At 37.5% G+C, this 25,647-nt stretch overlaps 1 long non-coding RNA gene and 1 other non-coding gene across 2 annotated transcripts; both read left to right on the top strand.

The window, feature by feature from the left end:
• Positions 1-6,751: 6,751 nt before the first annotated feature.
• On the top strand, positions 6,752-6,824 carry Trnas-uga (transfer RNA serine (anticodon UGA)). Its single transcript has one exon. It is a non-coding gene; the product is annotated as a tRNA-Ser (tRNA).
• Positions 6,825-9,057: 2,233 nt separating this feature from the next.
• Positions 9,058-25,277, top strand: LOC128220147 (uncharacterized). The gene is made up of 3 exons (XR_008258725.1): positions 9,058-9,164; positions 21,907-21,978; positions 24,998-25,277. It is a non-coding gene; the product is annotated as an uncharacterized LOC128220147 (long non-coding RNA).
• Positions 25,278-25,647: the final 370 nt, after the last annotated feature.

Below are 25,647 nucleotides of genomic sequence, written 5' to 3'. Positions count from 1 at the left end.
TCAAGGCAGATCATGCTTCACATTACCTCCTAAGCTGTGGATAAACCCATTCATTAGAAGTTTCCTTACACATTATATTTGTCTTAATCTATAATTATTAGTCTCAATATCTTTGAGTAAATTGTCATTTTTTTATTAAAAACAACAACACCAAAAGAGTAACTGATAAGATACTCAACTGATTTATTTTTTTGTAAATAAAAGCCTTAAACAAATATTTAGCCAGGTTACTAAGCTTTTCAGCAATGTATACCAGACTTTTTTCAATAATACTTAATCTATTTTGAATAATTAGCCTTTAGATCACTCTTCACCAAATGACTCTTTTATGTCCAACTCCATAAAATGCAAACCAGAATAATTACAGTTTGGATCAACATGTCTCTTAATTTTATTTTTGATATTAGTCAAGTAATAACAGAGCCATCTGTATGCAATCCAATGTAAAATTAATGATAAATTAGGTTTTGCTCCCATTTTTACTTTCATTTCTGTGCCAAGCCCTTTTAAGTGCATTGAGTTTGAAGACTTCACAATATTTCTGGCGTTTAATCCCCAGATATGGCTTGAAGTTGCCATACAAATTTAAGTCTTCGTTATAAAATATACTGTATGTCTCCACTTTAACCATAAACACACAATGAGAGGACTATTTAAAGCATTACCATGTGTCAGAATTATAGATCTTTCTTTGCATTTTATTTGTCTAAATGTATTACCGGTTTCTTTAGCAATATCCTTGTGCCTCTTTGAGTACTTGGCTTGACAGTTTGGTTTTAATTACATTGTTTTGAATGTTTTATTTGTAGACAACAATGATGATGATGATGATGATGACACTATGCTATGCCAAAACCTCAACACATTTTCTTCAAACAAAAAAGGACAGTCATTCAGAATAACTTTTATTACATCATTTGAGAAAATAAACTCATACAATCAACGAAATAAACATGTATCTGTAAAATCACAAGTCATGTTACGTGTTCGTTAAATTTAACTTAATAAAGAAAATAAATTGTGGTTGCAGTAAGCAATGCGCATCACTTCTAATAAACATTCCAACAGACTGAAAAATAAATCAACACAAATGGAAAAACTGTTTGCAAGTCAGCTAGTATCTTATTTTATGCCTTATCAGATTGCTATGGAAGCTTACAAGATTACTCTTAAGTCTGTTGCCTAAGTAGAAACAAGTATGGACATCCTTTTCCTGAGGTCAAGAGAAAGTATCTTGGAGGTCTTGAACTCACAACCTTGAATTTGAGGCTTATCCTCTAGACCACTTTCACCTTTTCACAAGAGCCCAGTTTACAATATGGCATTTGCAAGGATGTGCCCTATTAACGGATTTTCTGAAGTCTTAAAAATTGAACTGAACAAAACAGTTTATTTGGTCTGCCGATGCCATCTGTTTCTGTTTTTGTAGTTATCCTCCCTCCGTAATATAGGAAAAACACTTTAAGCGTAAATATATCCTTTACCATATTACCCTTTTAAAATATATGTTCGGATTTATTTAATAATCACGGACCAACAGATGACTTTTATCTTCAACTTCACATCAGTATGTAAGTCATCAAATATTCGAGATGACAAGATGTTCCACTGAATGCTTTGTTTCCATCTTGCACTCATTTTTCCAAGGTAGGCGTTGCAGTTGTGTTAGATGATTTCCATGCATTGCAGGTCAATCCTCATACAATGGCATTTTTGATTACATTCGGATTCCAGTGCCTGAAATAGAAAACAGAAAATACAACAATAATAGGAATTATATTTTCAGATCAATTATTTTAAAAGCCGGTACAACAACAGAAAAGTATTCACAAAACATTAAGTACAACACCAATTTAAAGCTGCATCCTCACAGTTCTACTGTTCTGACACCTTTTTTATTTTTACCTTTAAACGAGCCAATTGGAAATTATTGTGCAAATGTGTGGAAACCAGTGATATTAGACTGCTGACATAATATCAGATCACAGTCTTTCATATACAAGTTTGAAAATTTGGTAAAAATTCCTCCAACTAGTCATATAAGGTCACACATAATAGAACAGATTTCAATTGTTTGGAAAATATTTTTTTGCTTTTGCTTTAAGCCATATAATGAATTATATGTGTAAATTTAATTCAATTACTCCTTTGGGCTTTTGAAGAATGACCAAGAAGAACTGTCAATCTGTGAGAGAGCAGCTTTTAGCTCTGGACTACTGGTAAATTAAAAAATATGAAATGAAATTGTTATCATGTTTTAATTTATCTACAAATTGTAGATAAATTGTAACAATGTTGATATTTTAATACTGTCAATCCTTGTTGGTTAATTGTACAAACATGCAGGTACTTTTGGGCTTAAACCAATAGGATACTTGACTGTTAAATTATTGTCCGAATTTCGAAAATAGCACAACCATTACCTCATCTGCCTTTTTTCATTAGAAAAAGCCGGGAATCAGAGTCAGCTGTACCCCTGGTACCATACTCTTCTCTGGAAATGACAATAAGATTAAAATTTAAATGTCTGCATTTCATTGGCACAGTAAAAATGTCAGCATTTTTCAATGTTTCTGCATCACCACCACTGGTGGATATCATAGAATTTAGTCTTGAAAGAAATGTGTGCTGGTTTATGCATTCAAACTCATTTTGTTAAACCAATAGAATGAAGATCTAATTTATTTAGAGAACTATATTAGTGAGCAGGCCGAGGCATTCAATTGTGCCATTACATTAAGTTGTTCGATACCAACACTCACGGACATTTAAACCATACATCCTTGGTTAAAAGAATGTAAATTTTAATTATAATAATTAAAATTAAAGTTAATGATATGAAATGTATGAGATAAATATAGTCATTCTAAAATGCCGTCCAGGCATATTTTTTTAATGATGGTTAGCCTGGACGTCATTCATAATAAAATTCGTAAACATGTTCAAAATGCCGATCAGAATTTGGTCGCAAATTTATTGAAATTATTCCAATTTAGTCTATCAAAACAAAAAAAGAACACTTTACCTGTTAAAACTAATCCTTTTTACATCAATTGCATTATATATTATAAAATAATCACGTTCCGAATTGTTAAAACAACATACATTTTCAAACACCATCAAAATTCACCAAACACCATTGTTTTTGTTAACGAATGTTGCCGAGAATATCCAAATGCATTTTCTTTTCTCTGCTTAAGGTTACACATGACTATTAGTTACTTTAGTAGAGCTTAGTACGAGCTGTAGTGTCATTGGCAGTAGTTTTGTTAAGGCAACATATTGTAAACCTGTAAATTATTCAAAATAAATTAAAAATGAAGTGTTTACAAACATTTATTACTTTTGTTAGCATATTGGAACAAGGACATTTAGTTTTTGCAAAATGAATCAAATAGCAATATCATTAAGTTTGTGGAATGTTATCATGCAATGTATGGGAAGAATTTTCATTTGCATGCATGGCATTTTTTTCAGTTCGTATCATTATTTTCATAATTAAATAATTTTTTTTAAAGCATCCAGAATCTGACACACAACAACAAAACTTTATTAAGTACTACTTGTCACAAACTTGTGGTAAGAGCATTCTCAGGTACCAACTGGTGATTGTACGAGCTCTCTCCTCCCTACCCTTTTCCTACCAGTAGGCGAGTTAGTTTTCTGGTGTTCCCCAGTGAACGACCATTTGTATGTATGTTGACAAAAACCTGCCATGACGGTTTGAAATTCTGCAATTATTTGGAGGTTTTTGATTGCCATCTTTTGACATAAAAACATTTCTACATTTCTTTCCCCTTTCCCACACGCACCTAGCCTCCCGTCTAAAAACGACCATACATTATAAATACTATATGTGTGCTTTTACTTTGTATGACAGTGTCACAGGGTGAGAAAAGTGCACAGCTGGCGAAACCCCTGAATGAGCTGTTAGTTGGTGTTCCCTCCAAGCAGAAGAAATCCAGAACTCAGGTTCCGTGGGAATGGGGCGATAGACAGCAACAGGCGTTTGACTCTATTATTGACAAGTTATGTTCTGCTCCGTTGACGTATGCTGATTTCTCAAAACCGTTCATTTTGAACGTTGATGCCAGTGGAGACGGGCTTGGAGCCGTTTTATACCAGAAGGTGGAAGGAGTTGAGCGTGTCGTCGCGTACGCCTCCCGTGGTTTGAGACAGAGTGAGCGCAACTACCCCGCGCATAAGCTCGAGTTTTTATATCTTAAATGGGCAGTGGTTGACAAGTTTTATGATTACCTTTATGGTAACCAGTTTCATGTTCGTACGGACAACAATCCGTTAACGTACGCCTTCACCACGGCCAAACTCGATGCTCTTTCACATCGGTGGTTAGCTGCCTTATCTGCCTTTAACTTTTCCATCAAGTACCGGTCCGGCAAGGAGAATATAGACGCGGATGCTTTGTCGAGACTACCAGGTTTTGGCACGACATCTGGTTCTGTGAATGAGTGCGTAGTGTTTCCAGATGTCATCAAGGCCATTTTTCAGTCCCATATGGTTACAGTGGAAGAGTTCCCTCTCTTTGAATGTGTGTCGTTTGACCAGGATGTGGTTGTTGACGCAGATGATGATGTATCAAATATGGGTACACCATTGTCATCTGTTAACTGGATAGACGAGCAGTCTATTGATCCAGTGATCAACCGGGTTGTTCAGATTGTGCGTGGAGGTCATCGGCTTACACGTCGGCAAACAGCGCTGGAAGAAGAGCCAGTGAAACAGTTGCTTCGTGAGTGGCCGCATTTATTTGTGCGTGATGGTGTGTTGTACAGACATGGTTTGGTGAATGGGCATAGGTTTGGTGAATGGGCATAAGGTTGAGCAGTTGGTAGCTCCAAGAGCATTTCACGATCTCATTTTTACAGGTTTGCATGAAGAGGCTGGACATCAAGGTCGAGGCCGGACATCTTCATTGGTACGGTCTAGGTTCTATTGGTTCGGCATTGATGATTACGTTGAGCGGAGAGTACGTGACTGTGAGCGGTGCATTTTGAGGAAGACACCGGAGAAGAGGGCTGCTAATCTTGTCCCTATTGTCTCAACGCATCCTCTTGATCTTGTTTGTATAGATTACCTCACTTTAGACATGTGCGCTGGAGGGTATGAGAAGGTTCTGATAATTACAGACCATTTCACGCGCTTCGCACAAGCAATTCCCACCCGCAATGAGACTGCGAGAACAACTGCAAGGGCATTGTTTGATAAGTTCATTTGTCACTATGGATTTCCGAGCCGCATCCACAGCGACCAAGGTCGTAACTTCGAAAGTCATGTTATCAGCGAGTTATGCAAAATTGCTAACGTGGAGAAAAGCCGCACCACACCCTACCATCCCCAGGGCAACGGAATGGCCGAAAGGTTCAATCAGACTCTGATGAACATGATTGGCACTTTGACCGAGGAGGAGAAGAAGAATTGGAAAGCACATATACCTACGTTGGTGCACGCGTATAACGCGACTCGTCACGAGAGTACGGGCTTAACGCCACACTTTCTTATGTTTGGGCAGCACCCTCGTTTGGCTCTAGATGCATTTCTAGGCATTACACCTGATACTTGTTCTTCTTCTTCTGTCGATAAGTCCTCATATATCAGAGATCTTAAGTCTCGTTTGCATTTTGCATACAAGGCTGCCAGTCGTGAATCCAAGCGACAGGGCCGGAGACATAAGCGCCAATACGACCATCGTGTGAGATCTTGTAAGGTAGAGCCAGGCGATCACGTTTTGGTTAGGAAGGTTGGCATAAAAGGTAGACACAAGTTGGCTGATCGCTGGGACCGTGATGTCTATGTTGTGGTTGATCAACCTAACAAGGACATTCCCGTTTTCCGGGTCCGGAAGGAGTTTTGCAGGGGTCCTGTGAAAACACTTCGGAAGGAGTTTTGCAGGGGTCCTGTGAAAACACTTCATAGGAATTTGTTGCTGCCATGTTCGGCAATTCCTTTGAGAGGTCCCGATGCCGATGTTGATGTTGGTGTTGGTGAAAGGCTTGATTCAACGGATGTAGGCGAGTCAGATGACGTAGTTTCACCAAGTACAACAATGGCGTCCCCGCCGGGAGCTTCTTTAATTTCAGACTCTGGTGGTTGTTCTGATGGTACTCGTGCTTTGAGGTCTAGAGAGAGTATCAATGTGGTACATGTACCATGTTCAGATTCCAGCCAGAAATACGTCATACCGCAGCGACGTGAAGCGAGGGTGCGTCAGAGACCCAGATGGATGGAGAAGGATTGGGTCGTTTGACACTGGTTTTAATTTCAGAGTAATTACGGTGTTTTCTGAGATAGTAGTTTTGAGATCTGAAGATTTTGTTTCAATTTTTTTTTCTTGTTGTATTGAACCATGAATTTGAAAATTGTGTTATTTATTGTGTTTGAAATGCGTTATTATTGAATATGTAAACCATAACGGTTAAAAATGCTGTGTTTTCAAATGATAAAACTGCAGACATACAATTATTTAGATGTGCCATTTATTTGCTATTGATTAAGATTATGTCTTAATTAATATTATTTCACTACTACATAAACATATTATTATGTTTACTGTTCAATTTGGCGCCCAACGAGGGACCGTGGCAGCACTGTTTGGCAGCATAATGCGCTCTCAGTGTTAATTATGTGCATTCCTTAGCACTGGTGTTCCTCAAATTCGAGGACGAATTTCCAGTTTGCGGGGAAGTATGTCACGGTACCGATACCTACACATGTGGTGAGGAGGTGTGTAAGCGGTCCGGTAGCTCAGTCGGTAGAGCACTCGCCCTGATAGCGAGGGGTCCCGGGTTCGAGCCCCGGTCTGGCTGCACACTTTTTTCACCCTGTGACAACATAAATTAGAATACTTGGTAAAATTATCGGTTTGCCTTTATAAGCTTTGTTAAATTTTATAGCGTCTCTTTGAACCGCTGGCGCTTTCACGTTACAAACTGGACATATGACCTTCTATAAGATGACATTTTAAATGTAAAGTCGGCGAGGATTGCACAAGTGTCCCATAACAACCAGAGGCATATTCTATAAGAGCATGAAGGCCAATTCTCACACAGAGTCCCGGCTTTGTCATGTTTTAACCCCTTAAACACATAAGCTTTACTTCTGTTTACCAATATAGTTCTTTAAAAAAACACACAACAATTCTAACTCTAGTTGTTTTCCTATAAGCTTTAAGCTTGAAGATAAAACACACTCTAGTCGATATACATGTTTTTTTAATATTTAGTCTTATTTTAAATACAAGTGTATAATAGTATGCATTGTCCACATTGCCCATAGAATAGTTTGTAAATAGATCTTGAATCCTGTATGTGACGATAAATGTTTTTCAAATTTATTAAGTACAAAAGTGTGGTAACTGATAATGATAGTGTTAGGGGAAGGTAATCCATACTAAAAATACTACTTCAGATTGAAACCTTAAAGTATAGTTGTGTGTAACCCTTTTTTCTTTTTGGCAGTAAGAAAGCTCCTGTCAACTGAAATCAGGTATCTAAATTACTTTTTTGAAGAAATAGCTTGTGAATTTGCAAAATGGATATGGTTATTGATAAGAATTAAGGTATTTATTGGCAGTCTTAAGCAACAGAATACAAATGAAGAACATTTCATTTCATAGACAGTTTTTACATGTTTACGAATTTTGTTATGAATGACGTTCCAGGCTAACCATCATTAAAAAAAAGAAGCCTGGACGGCATTTTAGAATGACTAGAGATAAATACACTGAGAAAGAAAGTCGAACCAATTATCGATCTAAGTAAAGTCAGATTCAGACTTATTTGTTATTAAAAAAATCAAATAGAGTATTTGTTTTCTTATTTTTTGCCACTGATCACTGGAGCTTCAAAATTGTTATTTACTATATTAGAATCTGTCAAATGAAAGAAGAATTTACCCCACCCAATAAGAATTAATGACATTTCCAATTAGTTTTTCATTAGGGCTCTTTTAAAACTATTTTTATATTTTATTAAAATACAATAAGTATAAAAAATAACACTTACACACAAATAAGTGGTAAAAGTTCGCTCCTCATTCTGTCTTTGGACTAACATATCTCTTGGTTGTTTGAACATCTTCTTGGTCGGCCATGATGGACTATTTTCTTACGACCCGTTTTATATCCGAGGCCATATCTTGATACTAGCCGAGGAGTTCCGATTGGTGCGGTGGTTGAACTGTCACTCTGGGACCCTTCAATGTGCTCACGCCGGGACCCGGAGTATAAACTATTAACACCACCACCACGCTATCTTGAGTCTGGAGTGTGTTACCTGTGTGTTACATTGAAAAGTGTAAGTTGGATTACTCTTGACATCCCTGTCTTATCTGTGTTGTCGTATTAATTCCCTTTACACTGACATCAGAAGAAAGGATTATTTTTTAATTTAATACTTGAATCAATTTTCGTTCTATACCATTATTTCAACTGATTACTTATAGCATTTAATATTACGTTATAATAATTGGGTACAATGCAAACTATTGATGTTTATACAAAGCACGCATTAATTTAAGAGACTGTGAAATTTTGATTAACCTTATATGTATGTAAATGTCGAAAAATGTTTTATGAACGACGGTGTATATATTGCTATATATAGATACTTTTATCATTCATGTATGTGAGGTCCGAAGGTATGTCAGGTAAAATGTATTCACGAGCGAAACCCTATGCAGGTCATACGTTAACGCGTTAATACACGTAACGGGTAAAAAACTCGCGGTGGGCGACGGGATATATTCAAAGGGTGTATTTCCCAAGTCTGGCATATCAGCAATCGACCTTCATGATTTTAGCATTTTGCACTGGGATTCAATCAGGCTTGATGTGAAACGTTCCCACGCTCATCGCAGAATGGTTTTGTGAGCTCATAAACGTAACACCAGTGGCACAGAATGATATGGCTAATAACAGCATGGTTCATTACACACTTAGATAAATAGAAAGCCATAGGTCCCGCAGGCCGCCGTCCGCATTTCCGCTTTTCAGCCAGGACACATCTGACTGATTTCTAATCGCCGACTTGTCCAGAGTCAGCAAGCCCCTGGACGACGTTGATTGAATTTATTTTGAAAGCAAAACAACAACACTATTTTATCGTTTTTTTTCGACAAACGGATTACAGACACATAAATCGTTATTGGTAGGTTTATTAGTTTGTCATACCAATGTAACCGAACCTCAACGAGTGGTGGAAAGCCGCACGGGCGGTTACAAAAACCCTCAGGTTCGACACAGGGCAAAGACAGGGAGGTTGGGCGTGAAAAACAACCGAGATGTTTTCATTTTTCTATACAATCTATTCAAGAATTTAAGTTCAATAATTATATTCAAATGGAAATAACACAGTAAAACAAAACAACTATGAAACTAACAAATGCCTAGCTACACCTAGCTGCTCAGGCAAGCCATAATGCAACTTTATGTTGTGTAGAGTGTCAAATATTGTTAAACACAGTTTAAAAGCTAAACTCATAGTAATTTATTTTTAATTATCAAAAATTAGAAAACTTTCACATCTCAGTTACAATAATCAAGTTTTAAATTGAAAAACCTATATGAAAAATGTGAGTGGCCCACAGGGAAACCACACACTACCTTGACAGAGTCCAAGAATGTAAAAAGGGTGAAGATACCGTCAGAGGACAGATAACTTGAAGAAACTTATTCAGTCAGTCTTTAAATAAAAAGAAAAACCAATCCAAGTATGGTTAATAAAATATGAATATTAATACAAGTAGCACAGTTTAATTTGATTATAAAATCAACCAAAAGACAAAGCTAAACAACTTTATAACAAGCCTATAGGTTGCTAATTATAGAACATTTTAATGATATACTTTATGCCAAACAAGCTACTTAAAGAAATCTATTTCATATTTAATTTAATAATAAACACACTTCCCAATGAATCATTTACGAACAAAATGAAACTAACAAGATTTGCATATACAGTTATTAATAGAACGCAGACAGTAAACTCTGAATATAAAATCATATGACAAAGTATGACTTAAACTTTAAATGAAATTGAAAGAAGTATACATTGTAAAACATACTTATTATAATCCAAATAAAAGTAATGAGCACGGGAAAATGTAGTTACATGTACACAACAGTCTACACTATAGACTTCCGTCATAGTGAGTTGGTAGAACCCGTTACATTCCTCCATCCTACCAAGAAAAGTTTATACAATAAACTTTTGTGACAAATTTAATGAAACAAGAAACTGACTTGAAATAGATTGCATATTTTATAACAATTTATATATTAAACATAACAAGTGTAAATTCCTTCTACAACTTGTGATTTAAACGTAACAAATGTATAAACAAAACTACTGACTTAGAATTCAGATATCATACAATTATATTTTGCCATGATACATCGCATTTTAAAGAACCCTGTAAATAATGGACGTCGCAACATTATAATATGACAACAACTCCATACGTAGTCTGATAAGCAATACATACTAAGCATATATCCGTAATACTGTAATACAACATTAACTACATTGCAATACACAACAACAAACATCACAAAGTGGACAACAACAAACACATATAATCTCGACAACAAAAATGCAATCCCTGAAACACAAATGTCACAGTATAAATATATATCTGAGAATCATTCAATAATATCATAGTCTAATACAATGACCCAAACAACTGAATATCTCAGTCAAAAATAATCTCCAACTGTAAATCTCATCAGAGCATACAGCTCTGACATGTATAACAACACAATTATGAACCAAAAAAAACAACAACACATAGATACGTATACCAAACACAACATAATCAATAGGTATCAAGTAATTACGGAATATATCATTGGATATTGCCTAATAAAACATAGCACGAGTATAATGCATATATTATAAGGACGTAGTCTACAAATAATTTGCAAAATAATAACTGGCAGCATTTTAAATTCATACAGAGACAATTATAGCACCATAGTATACAAATGATAACCACGTTACATACGTGTGGTACTCTGTGATATTCAGACTACCGCAACAGGTTACTATGAGAATGCACTATAAAATATCTGAAACTATTAATAACCCTCATGATAATATAACCGACGCACAATAACACTTCTGGTATAATAGTGACAAAATAAAAGGATGTAAAAAGACAGGAAACTTATACATATCAACAACATGAATCATATCTTGTGTATACCTTACACATACGACGCAACTTATGTATTTTCTTCCATTGATGTTTAATGAACTACAATAGATTAGAACACCCCATAGCCGTAACTCTCACAAATTTTCTTTATCTTACATTCCTGTTCAAATTGTTTCTCACACAAATTTTTCAGATCTCTACGCTTGTCTTTCAGGGCAAGTCTCCTAAAAGTTTTTGTCAAAGCCTGATTGTCGTTCTTGTACGCAACACTTGGCGGTAAATACCCGCAAGGGTTGATGTATTTATTATTATGCCTCAAACGTCTACTAAACATATTTGATTTCTTTTCCTTGTGAACATGACCTAAATGATTCTCTATTTGTTTCTTATGCGATGACGTCGCACAGCACAGTTCACATTTATATTCGTAAATCATAAGTCTGTGTCTTTCTGCGTAGTGTCTTAAGTATGAGGCAATGTGAGTAAAATATTGCAAACATTTACACTCTGGAATGGGGCAACACATCCCATAAAGTGGAAAAACAGAATCATTCAAGGTACAAACAGGATCTTCTACATCAATAACGGCTACGTCTGCCATGGTTAATCTTGAAAAACAAAGAAAACTTTATGAAACATTTTTAACAAACTTCCTGAATAGCATATTTGAATAACTACCCCACCCGGTTTTATTCAACCACTTTACTAAGGGGAATATAAATCCCGCGGCTTCACTAGACGCCCCCGACGCGTAAACACGGGCGTAGCTAACGATTCCCTTTCCGGTGACCCTAAGCTGTCGTTAACACCTATCTCGATGTTTTCTAGCGTATTGTTTTGCTCCGATTGAGCATTATGAGGACGGAGAACCCAACTAGCTGGTGCATTTGTCCCTAAATACGGCTTTAAATGGTCTACACTAACCGAAATATTTGGCTGTTCAGGAGATTTTTGAATTTTGTAAACCAAGTCAGAAACTTTCGTTACAACCAAATAAGGCCCTATCCAGTTCGGTCCTAATTTTGTATTTGCAGATGGCGGGTAAAAGCGCCAAACGAACGAGTTCTCTTCGAACTGTACTATTTTCGCTCTTTTGTCGTAATATGACTTCTGTCGTTTCGCGGCACCTTCTAGATGGAATTTTGCTTTTGAAAAACTTACAGACATGGCGCACTGTAACCATTCAACGTATTCAATATGACAAACATCTGGTTCACTACCCGGGGGAAACCCAAACATTAGATCAATAGGACAGCGTACTTCCTGACCGAACATTAATAGGTTAGGAGTGCATTTTGTACTAGCGTGTACCGTCGACCTATAGGCCATGAGTAAAAATGGCAGAAAATCATCCCAATCTTCAGTATTTTCATTACAGAAAATTGTCAACATGGTTTTGAGAGTTCGATTCCATCTTTCTACTAATCCATTACTTTGCGGCCTATAAGGACACGTGTGAGTCTTATCAATGCCCAAAATCTTACAGGTTTCGGTGAACAGATGAGACATGAATTCACGACCCATATCGCTGTGTAATTGTTCCATAGCGCCATACCGGCATATTACTTCTGTGACTAATTTATCGGCTACCGTAAGTGCAGTATGATCCGGAATTCCAAACGCCTCTACAAATTTAGTGAAATAATCACTTATGACCAGAATATATTCATTTCTATTACTGGTTAAGGGAAGCGGACCGAAAATATCTAATGCACAAACTTGAAATCGCTGAAAGGATTTGATTTGCTTCAGAGGAGAAGTGCCTAAGCCCGGTCCTGGTTTCACCTGAGCGCACAAGTCACATGATTCTAACCATCTTTGTACAGACTCGCTAATATTGGGCCAGTAAAACCGTTTCTTAATGGCATCAAAGGAGCGGTCGCGGCCGAAATGACCTGCAGTGCGATGATTGTGTAGTAGGTGAAATATTTCTAACCGGATATCCGGTGGCGCGACGAGAGTGAGATGAATACTTCCATCACATTCATATTTTTTGTACAGCACACCCTCTTTAATCACCAATAAATCCCAATACCGAAACAGTAATTGCATTTGTTGAGACGCATTTACTTCCATTTTGTCAGGTTTCTTATCCAACTCAAGCCAAACAATTATTCTAGACAGATCTGGGTCTAAAATTTGTAAATGACGTAATTCTGCGTTCGACCATGCCTTTATCCAGTTACTTCCTACAGGAGTTTCCTCGGTAGAAACACTTTCTGCACTAGCATCGGCAGACGGGCCACTAGTACCCGGCGGTACTTCGGCGCGTAAGTGAGCAATGGAAATCGGTTCCACCTTAGCGGACTTAGTGTCCGCTACGGACGCGGCTGCCGTGCTGGACTGGTTCAACCCCCCAGAGTCGTGACCTTCTCGATGACAGAGGCCACCGCTTCTACCGCAGTCCGTACAGTTTCCGTTCTTACATTGACGTTTAAACTTTATTCTGGATAAGGCGTCCACGTGTTGCATTCTAGTACCCTTCCGAAATTCTATTTTGAAATCAAATGCCCCGAGAATGCTCAACCAACGGCTCAACAAGCCGTCCGCGTCCTTAAAGTTTTTTAACCATACCAGACTGGCGTGATCGGTTCGTATTACAAAAGGTTTTCCGGTCAGGTAGTGACGGAAGTGTCTAACTGAGTACACAACGGCCAATAATTCCCTCATAGTTGCACAATAGTTTTGTTGTGACTTACTTAACGCTTTACTCGCGTATGATATGACAACTTCGCGCCCGTCCTGAACCTGAGATAATATGGCGCCGAGCGCGAGACCTGAAGCGTCACACTCAAGAATGAAACGACCATCGCGTGTAGGATACCCCAGGACCGGGGAACTAGTGAGAGCCACCTTAAGTTTCTCAAACGCCTGTTGACAATGGATGTCCCATTCAAATCTGATTTTTTTCTGCGTAAGCTTTGTTAAAGGTGTACTGATTTCGGCACAATTTTGAATGTACTTCCTGTAGAAATTGACTAAGCCTAGAAAACTCCTAACTTCAGATTTGTTTGTCGGTACAGGCCAGTCTAAAACTGCCTCTATTTTTGAAGGAGCACATTTGGTACCGTCCTCAGTGGCTATATGGCCTAGAAATGCTACTTGTTTTTGCATTAGAAAACACTTAGACGCTTTAAGAGTGAAATTGGCGGCGCGCAGTCTATCAAACACCAGTCGATGATTTTCTAAAGCAGTTTGAAAGTCTTTGCCATAAATTATTATGTCATCTATGTAACACAAACATTTAGATCCCTGAAGGCCAGCTAGTATCCTCTCCATGCAGCGTTCATAAGTTGCACAAGCATTTACAAGTCCGAACGGTAAAACTTGAAACTGATAGTGGCGGTTAGCACCTGAAGGTGTTACAAACGCAGTTTTATGTTTGTCAGTTGGTTCCATGGCTAGTTGCCAATAACCAGAAGCACAGTCGACCGTTGAATAATAACGCGAACCCGACAAGCTATCAAAAATACTTTGAATGTTTGGGAGTGGGTATGCGTATTTCACAGTCACGGAATTTAGACCCCTATAGTCTATAGCAAAGCGATAAGTCTGATCCTTTTTCTTAACTAACACGATTGGAGCGGACCAAGGGCTATCACTAGGTTCGATAATATCCTGTTCTAACATTTTCTGTACTTCTTGTTCGATTATTTCTTGGTGAGCCAATGGGTAGCGGCGAGGCGGTATCTTTATGGGTTTTGCGTTCCCAGTTTCTATTTTGTGCGTCACTACATCAGAACGGCCTAGTTTGTTGTCAGGACTCAGAAATACGTCTTGGTAATCAACTATCAACCTTTTGCATTGATCGACTTGATCTACAGTTAAATCGTCGGGTAAACCGTCAATGAGGCATTGTAAATGAGAAGGTACCGTTATAGACATTTCTTGAGCGTTCAAAGGAGCGTTAATCAAGCTAACATCTTCGACGGAGCCAATGTTTCCTATGATTTCACCTGTCTGTAGACGTATGGGCTTATCAGTAACATTTATGACAGAGCATATGGTTTCGCCTTGGCCATCTAAGACGGACTTTGCTACAAATAAACCCTTTTTAGCTATGCGAGATAAAGGTTCCACTACCCCCGTTTTTCCGTACAACGGACAATCGGGCCCGGCCTTGACCAACATTTCAGTTTCAGGAGGTACAATAACCCGCTTTTCTACTCTGATACGTCCTACATGGCTAGAATCCCGTTTAAATAAACATACACGGCCTGCCTTAGTTTGCCAAACTAATGTCTTCCATGAAAGAGTCCTACCCTGACTAGATATAAAATCCTGGCCTATTATACCCGCAATACCCTCCAGATTGGCTACCAAAAACTTCCATTGATAACTTTTAGCTTCCGTATCAAATTTGAACGTTGCTTGACCCAAAATATCAATCTTTGACCCGTTGGCCGCCGTAAGTCTTGAATCATTACTCTCGAGCTTTGGCTTATAAGTTCCTAGTTTCTCCCAGATACTTTTTGATATAATACTAATAGGTGAACCAGTATCAAATAGCAAGGGTACGGCGACGTCTTGTATCTTCGCGTGAAAATACCAACAGGCATTAGAAATATCGCTCAACGTTGCATTACCGGAAGTTCTAGTACTAGTGTCAGAGTGATCAATATTTGACTCGGAACTACTTTGCTTCATCGCAACTTCATGTGTTTCATTTTTAGCCTGGCAAGCCTTATCCACTTCTGATATCATGTCTTTAAAAGAAGAACTGTAGGGTTCGTCTACAGCTGCATCTTCTTTGTAAGTTTTGCTTTTGGACATACTAGGTAACTCAGATGTTTCAGACAACGAATCATTATTTCCTAATGTACATAACGGAACAGACGTTTGATCTTTGGCCCTATCATTTTGAGTTTTGGCTGATGTCTCGGACCCAACACCAGCCTCTAACAGTTTAAATGGTGGCTATTCTGGTTCAATGGACAATTGCGGGCAATATGACCCTGACCCTGACATTTGAAACAGATCACCCCTGAACCCGACCTAGATAAATTAATACTTTGTTGTGTGCGTGTTCCAAAAGTGTTTTGCATAGCGGGCTGTGCGTGTGGCTGAGGTGGAACGGAAGTGCACGTTTGTTCTGCATGGTAAATGGGAGGAGGGCCCGAACGAACATTTGTTACAGCATTTGCAACATCAGTCCTTAAATCTTGATATGAGTTCGAGACACTGTATTGACTGGCTTGTGGTTTTTTAAAGTGAAGAGCGCTCCCTTTGATTGATTCAAATATTTCTGCCTTTTCAACTAGATTTTGCCAAACATCCACACGTGAGTAGTCCACATTCAGATTAAGATAGTCGGTACACTCTCGACTCCCTATACCCCTCATAAATTGACCGGTAAGCATGTACATCTTTGCGTCACTATTCTCACCGGGTATCGCGGTGTCTATTAAATCCTGCAAATCGCGTGCGTATTGCCTGATGGTTTCTTCGACACGCCTAAATCTATTATGAAAGGAGGCCAGAATCAAACGCGAGTTTTTAGGTTCGTCATACCTGGATTTCAAAGTTGCCTTGAGTTGTTCAAAGTTGCATAACTGCGATGGCCTTAATCGGTCGATGAATAAACCTGCATCATCGGTCATACACATTACAAGATAGTCTATCTTCTCAGCAGGATTCCACCCATAGAAATTTGCTACCCGCTCAAATCTGCCAATGAAATTTACCCATGACCCTTTTCCATCGAAAGTTGGCGGAGGAAAATCTTTATGCACTTTAGGCAACTTTGAAAATGTGGACATTTCCGGCACAGAGACATTTGCCGGAACCAAGCCTAAATCTGATGCGCGCCGCGCAGCCTGTAATAGCTGGGTTGTGTTTAGTTTTCCTACATCTACAACTTCGGGTTGTGAAAACATACAATCCGCGCGATCAAAGTTAATTAAATCGCTAGATTCTGGTACACTTACTGACGGGGAAAAAGAAACATGACGGGGTTCTAAGACCGTTAAAGGCTGAGTGTATGTGGTACCCGGTTGGTTGAACGGATTGGTAGACGTAGAAGTGGTCATAATAGAACTTCTATCTGACAGCGAGTTCGACCAAACACTGTATGTGGTTGGTACCATGTTATTAAAAGCTGTACCGGACGTTCTATCCAGAGGCGTCGACAAGAAATCAAACCTATTACATGAACTACTATACATCGCGGGCGTACTTGTGAAGCCGGGCTCAAATGAAGTGTCGGGGTGTTTATACATGCTTGAATTCGGAAAAGAGAAATATTCACCCTATGATATTCAATGAAGTTACCTATACAATATTTTTTTAACCTTTAAATAAATCTAAAACATAATCATATCCTAAACCTAAATGGAACTGGAATAGTTTTTCACAACCCAAACAACCCTTGACCTTCACCCTGCTCGCAGCGCCAAAATGTAACCGAACCTCAACGAGTGGTGGAAAGCCGCACGGGCGGTTACAAAAACCCTCAGGTTCGACACAGGGCAAAGACAGGGAGGTTGGGCGTGAAAAACAACCGAGATGTTTTCATTTTTCTATACAATCTATTCAAGAATTTAAGTTCAATAATTATATTCAAATGGAAATAACACAGTAAAACAAAACAACTATGAAACTAACAAATGCCTAGCTACACCTAGCTGCTCAGGCAAGCCATAATGCAACTTTATGTTGTGTAGAGTGTCAAATATTGTTAAACACAGTTTAAAAAGCTAAACTCATAGTAATTTATTTCTAATTATCAAAAATTAGAAAACTTTCACATCTCAGTTACAATAATCAAGTTTTAAATTGAAAAACCTATATGAAAAATGTGAGTGGCCCACAGGGAAACCACACACTACCTTGACAGAGTCCAAGAATGTAAAAAGGGTGAAGATACCGTCAGAGGACAGATAACTTCTAGAAACTTATTCAGTCAGTCTTTAAATAAAAAGAAATACCAATCCAAGTATGGTTAATAAAATATGAATATTAATACAAGTAGCACAGTTTAATTTGATTATAAAATCAACCAAAAGACAAAGCTAAACAACTTTATAACAAGCCTATAGGTTGCTAATTATAGAACATTTTAATGATATACTTTATGCCAAACAAGCTACTTAAAGAAATCTATTTCATATTTAATTTAATAATAAACACACTTCCCAATGAATCATTTACGAACAAAATGAAACTAACAAGATTTGCATATACAGTTATTAATAGAACGCAGACAGTAAACTCTGAATATAAAATCATATGACAAAGTATGACTTAAACTTTAAATGAAATTGAAAGAAGTATACATTGTAAAACATACTTATTAGAATCCAAATAAAAGTAATGAACTTCTTTAGCACGGGAAAATGTAGTTACATGTACACAACAGTCTACACTATAGACTTCCGTCATAGTGAGTTGGTAGAACCCGTTACACCAATAACCATTCCAAATTATCGTTGAATTACGTTGGCACATACATGTTGAAATAAGTGCATTTTTACTCTGGACAAATCGGCGATTAGAAAGGTTGGGTATAACATAAAAGACTGGCCGGACCGGACCAAATCCGGGTCAACTGAAATCTCCAAACTGTTACGGAAATCGTTCGGAAGTTTACCTAATTTCCGGACCAAATTAAAATACGCATTGCTATGTTTCATAGACATTTTATTTATTAATTAATATATTTTATTATTTCAGGTTACAATAATAAAAATAATAAAATTATAATAAAAACAAAAATAAACAGATTATTACATAGTATTTTAAATACATACATAAGTTAATTTAATCTTAGAAAATGATTCCGTATGAACAATATACTCACATACAGACATACAAACGCACATACAAACGCACATAACAGCCGTACATACAGACATACATACAGATGCACAAACAGACAGACCTACATACGTACAGACAGACATTCATACAGACGCACAGACAGCCATACATACTGACGCACATACAGACGCACAGACAGACAGACTTACGTACAGCCGCACATACAGATGCACGTACAGGCGCACAAACAGGCGCACAGACAGACATAATAAAATATAATTTTAATAAATAAAATATCTATAAAACATAGCAATGCGTATTTTAATTTTATCCGGTCCGGCCAGTTTTTTATACCAACACAAAATTAGGAAAATTCCCAAACGAATTCCGACACAGTTCGGAGATTTCCATTGGTCCGGTTTTGGTCCGGTCAGGCCAGTCTTTTATACCCAACCATTAGAAATCAGTCAGATATGTTCTAACTTTGCCATTTTGGAAGTATTTGAGCTGTAGATGTTTGCATTTGAAGAGCGATGGTATTTTTTTATGGTTACTCTTATAAAGGGGTCCTCCCCTAGTCTAAAATAATAGACGTGTTATACAGGATTCTTCCAACCCTAACGTCTAAACGGGTTTGTGCAAAAACGGGGGGGGGGGGGTTATAAAATATTGAAATTGTATTAAGTGAAGTATTTTATGTTTGAAATGGATAATAAATGTTTATATTCATATTTTACCATGTAAGTGCAAAGCTATTTTGCACAAAACAAGCATTAAATGCATTAAAACACATGATTTACTATTCCAATAAAATGAAACTTGACTGACACAGACAACAATTATGCCAAGCGAAACAACTCGACCCAATCGTAATAACTCGGTCACCTCTGACAAGCTTCGAGATAGACCTCGTAAATACAATCGTAACAACTTGGCCATGGCCGAAGTGTCCATTTGTTGTAAAATTGTGAACTGCAGCCTTGCAGGTGCCCTTCATATCGTTGTGTTTTGACAGAATAAAATGAAGAAAAACCTGTCAAACTCATAATTATTCGTTGAATTGATTTTTTGTGTACGGAACTAATATAAATAATATTATCTGGTAATATTTCTTGTTTTTTTCTGATACTTTATAGACACAATATGCGTTAACCCGGAATCCCGATCGGAATAACTACCCACTTTTGGTACAAAACAATTTGTACGTGAAGGATTTGCCATATCAAAAATCATAAAAACAATCCGTTAACATACAATTATTTGTACTAGGTCCTCCCAACGAAAAGAGCCATTTTTTGTCAGATTGTCCAACTTTTGACAAAGTTATGGGGTTTATAGCAAGTAGATGTGTATTTTCAGCAGTCTTTCATGTCTACTTTTCTATAATATACTTTGTTACAGATGGGAAATTGTCAGAAGTTGGATGTAATGTCTAATTGTCATATTATGATGTTAAAACAATATCTGGATATTTCTAAGAGATTTGGAAAAAAAATGGTGGGTAGTAGAGGGGAGTGGGTGTCAAATCAAAGCACCAGACACTTGTGGGTTATATCAAATATAGTCGGGCGGCGACTAATAAAATAACATCATCTGGTAATATTTCTTGTCTTTATTATATTTTATAGACGCAATATGCTTTATGCACCAGTCAATTGTAACCACACCCCCCCCCCGGGGGGTATACCGGGGATAGCAGGGGAAAAGGGCCATATTTTTACTTTCCAGGTGGCCCCACAGGGCCGGGTGACCGCGGTGGTTTTGTCATTGCGCCAAATTTAGCGGAGACTGGGCCTTATTTAGAGTCTCTGGGGTGTGGGGGCATTTGGCCGGGTTTTAACCATCAGTTTGTACCCGCAGGGCGGCGGGGATTTTACCCGGGGTTGGCTGGTACGAAAGACAAAGTCCCGGCTATTCCCCGAACTTTGGGGGGGGGCGTGGTTACAATTGACTGGTGCATTAACCCGGAATCCTGGTTAGATTATAAACAACCCACTTTTGGTACAAACAATTTGTATGTGAAGGATTTGCCATATTAAATATCATAAAAAATTTGTCAACGTTAAATTATTTGGACTAGTGTTATATATGCAATTTTCAAATGTGTTACACAACAGTACTGTATGTAAATGAGTATGCAAACTTTTCAAGGCAAAAAATACTATATATATCTGGAATTGGTTAAGACTTTGATTTAATAGCTTGCAAGTGGCAGATCCTTGGTCTAGTGGTAACACACACGACTGTCATCCAATTCAGGGGTAAAAAGTTTGATTCCCTGCTGCACCAATAAAAACAAATGTCCTCAGGCAGGGACATTCAATGGGGGCCTGGGTGACGTACAATGCCAAACACTCATTCATGTTAAAGAATCAGGGAAGCTTTAACCAGGGTAACATTTTTTTCCATGCACTATGCTTCAAAAACCTAAAATGACTAAAATGTCCCTGGGGTGCGGGGGGCATTCGGCAGGGATTATACTTCCAGTTCGTCCCCGCAGGGCAGAGATCTTACCCGGGCTTGGCTCAACCGAAAGTCAAAGTCCCTGTTATTCCCCTGACCTGGGGGAGCCGTGGTTAGAATTGACTGGTGCATAACAATCTGATCTTAGCATGCTAAATTGGCAAGGCCCGAATGTGAGTATAAATAAGCCAACACACCATTGTCATAAATACTTGACTTGACTGAAAGAGTGTCAATGCATACTGTACAATGCAAATGTGAGCACTGATCCCAGGAATTTAATTATTGCACAAATTTCCTGAAATTGCTAAGCATTTAGCTTGCTCACATGAAAATTTTAACATTTTATTGTACTATTTTGCTATATATTTGATAATTAAACACCACATTTATGAATTATTTGCATGTGGTAATAAATATTTGTAAATTTATAATTACTTAGGTTTGACAGGGAAAAGTGCTTTTTTAAACAGTACAGGTCGTGTTATATTGTTTTAATCTGGTTGTTTTCAGATGCTGTCGCAGTTTAGCGAAGTCTTGAAAGATGAAATTTCAAGTTTTAAAAAGAAAACAAGCCATGAACCAGTAAGTAAGAATATTGTATTGTTAAAAGTAACATTTAAATAATAAAGAAGACACAGAGTGACTAGAATGTGATTTTTTATATAAAATTGAACCTGTATCTGCATTTTCATTGTTCAGTAAATATTTTACATGGTATCTTGATCATGCATTGGTAAATCAAACAGAAGTTCTTGTAGGTAGAAATGACCATTAGGCGTAGCTTAAAAGGCCTGGTAAATCATTTATGATAAGTACTAGATGAGGGTTACCATTGAAAATTTTAAAAAGGAAGTTTTTACTCAATCATTCAAAGGTGTTTTTTTCATTTCCAATATCTGTAAACACTCCTTAAACAAACAGACAGACTTGTTTATTGTCCTAAACATTTTTATAATTATCTCTTCACAAAACATGATATGCATAAGAATATAACTACTATGGTCACAATGATACATGGCATATTACCGGTACAAGGAAAAATATCTAAAGAGAACAAAAGAGAAAAGAATGTTTCCATTATACTAATGATAAATATCAAAATCAAAACGTTATACAAATGTCTCAGTGTGCAAAATTAACCTTTTTTATCTGGTAGCCAATGGGGCTACAGACTATGAGATTTCTGTAGCCCTAGCCAGATTTCCGTAACTATACAATTTCTTATTTTATTTTATGTTGTATGAATGCAAGTATGGTGGTGATGAAAGGGAGGATGACGATCCTGTCAACATGTGCTACTTGTGGCATAAGTGACAGGAATTTACTATTTACTAACATCTATTTATTTTTTTCCGGTAACTAAATAATCCCACAGACGGCAGTTGCATTGACATGACCTACGCTATTGCCCCCACTCCCCCTCCTTGAAAATTTGGTCAAAAATAAAATTCTAGACGGTTTCTTAACGTTTTGCGATAGATGATCATGTTCCAAATAATTTTGGTCCTGAAAAAATAAATTTGACTGATTTTTTTTTTGGAAGAGGGTGTAGCTATAGGGTGGGTCATGTCAACGCAACAGTAAAGCCGCCTGTGAATAATCAAAGATTATTTAAATAAAAAACACCAGCCAAACTTCAATATCTCACTATATAAAAAAGGATTGGGTCTGAAATTTGATTTTTTAACCAACATGGCTTATGATTTCATCGCCAATCAGGCTATCTAAAACAAGTTTTTATAGCCCTGGTCATTTTTTGTCGCCATGGGCGATCTGGCTTTTGTTAATGTTGAACACTGATTTCTTCATTATTGTACCACAATTTAAACATCATAGTTTACATATTAACATATTTTACATCAAATATTGCATTCCTATAAGCTTTAAATGATATTTTCATCTACATGCTTGTTTTTTTTGCATTTCTGGATGCTTTTTCTCTTGAGATTTTAGTACCAGTAAGTGTAAATTAAATGCAAAAGTAATAAGACATCACCACATGAAGTAAAATCTTAATGACAAAGAAGGGATTTAGTAATCACTTTCAGCTTTACAATAGTACCTTCATTTTAATATGGTGGCAAGTTCTAAAATACGGAAACGCATGTTATTACAGTAGTCGGATTGTAAATTTCCTACTGTAAGTTTAATTGCTTAGTCGTAGAGCTGCACTCTCACAGATTGGCAGTTTTTATTTGTAAGCCTCCCCTCCTCCCCCTTCAAAGAAGAGGGGTATATTGCTTTGCTTGTCTGAGTGATAACTCAAGAATACCTAGATGTATGGTCATCAAACTTGCCATGAAGGTTGGGCCTGACCAGAAGATGACCCATGTTGATTATGCGGTCATCAGGTCAAAGGTCAAGGTCACAGTGACCTTAATGGTAAAAGGATTTTAAAGCTTGTCGGAGTGATAACTCAACAATGCCTAGACCTATGGTCATCAAACTTGACATAAAGGTTGGCCCTGACTATTAGAAAACCCTCGGGGGTCATTGGGCTAAAGTTCAAGGTCATAGTGATCTTAAACGCTGAAAAATTAACAAAACTTCTCCCAATGATATCTCAAGAATGCCTGGCCTACAATGATCAAACTTGACCTGGAAGCTGGGCCTGACCAGTAGATGATCCCTATTGATTTTAGGAGTCCTCGGGTCAAAGGTCAAGGTCACAGTGACCTTGAATGCGAAAATGTTCTTTGAGTAATAACTCAACAATGCCTGCACCCATAACCCTCAAACTTGACTTGGGGGTTGGGCCTGACCTGTAGATGACCCTTTTTGATTTAAGGGGTCATTGGGTCAAATGTCAAGGTCACAGTGACCTTGAACGCAAAAATACTTTTCTGTGTGATAACTTGACAATGCCTGCACCCATGACCCTCAAACTTGACAGTTAGGTTTTGGGTGACCAGTTGACGAGTCCTATGGATTTTGAGGTCATAGAGTCAAAGGTCATGGTCATTACTTATATTCATCATTTAAATTTCGTCATATTTACTCATTTATGGAAAAATATTAAATGATTGGTGATTGCTAAAAGATTTACTGTAATCTACTATGGTCTTATAAGATAGAAATACCATGTTTTATGCACATTGCTTTCAAATTAAACTTGGTATCATTCTTAAGAACCATTGTTTTTGACATTTATTCATCCTTTTTGGAATATCAGAACAATAGTATTAATTGTGGTAAATCTTATGTGGGATTGAGAGTGCATTTAAGTGGTTTGCAAGATTAACAGCGGTGAAGATGTTCAATCTAACAAGGGTTTTTCTACACTAAATCTACATATCATGTGCCTGATGGAAAAACGTTTACATGGTCTTGAAAAATAAGCATTAAGCAGGGATTTTAGCAGCAGTTTGTCCCTGCAGGGCGGGGATTTTACCAGGGATTGGCTGGACCAAAAGGCGAAGTCCTCGCTATTCTCCGGACCCGGGGGTTTGGTCGTGGTTATAATTGACTGGTGCATAACTAAGTGGTACAACTACCGTATCAAGTTCAGTAGAATTAAACTAAACAATTACTTTGTTCCTATTGTGTATATTTATGTTTTTTATCACTTAGGCCTCACACTATGTTCCATGTGTACTTTCAGGCCCAGGACTCAACCATCTTGGAGCAGGGCCTCACTTTGAGAGAGCCACCCATGCCTGGTTCCACAGGTCCCTTTCCTGTTCCTATGGAGCTTGTCCTGTTAATGAGCAGCCCTCTGATCAATGTGGACCAGGAACACAGCTTTTCAGCCTCTCAGACAGACAGACAGAAGCCGTTTCAAGACAGGGTTTTAACAATTTAGAGTGCATTGAAAATGACAGTGCCTTCACTGATAGTGACAATGTAAAACTCCATGTGTCTGGGTTACCCCCACCGAATTATGACAGCATATCCCCCCCCCCCCCGATATTGATGATATTTATCTATTCCTGATATTGACCTTCACCACCAGTCGAATTGAATTTTACTTAGATTTAACTGAAACTATTTTCATTTCTGTCTAAATTTGTTACTTGTTTTCAACAGTATACATGTAATGGTAAAATTTGATCCATCTCAACATCCATAAAGTCTGTTAGATTGTTTTATTCTCTTTAATTATTTAGCTTCCAAAATTCTTTGAAAAACAAAAACACTTCCCTCCCACCCGCTTCTTCAGTGTGGCTGTTATTGTATTTGTTAACTTATAATTTTTTTTTTATTAATTTGACACTTTTTAACACTTTCTTTATGAGCTATGATTACTTTTCT

The sequence above is a fragment of the Mya arenaria genome, chromosome 15, assembly GCF_026914265.1.
Source record: "Mya arenaria isolate MELC-2E11 chromosome 15, ASM2691426v1".
NCBI classification, from domain to species: domain Eukaryota; kingdom Metazoa; phylum Mollusca; class Bivalvia; order Myida; family Myidae; genus Mya; species Mya arenaria.
Note: the sequence above shows the minus strand (reverse complement) of the source record. Positions and strands in the feature narration are given on the sequence as shown.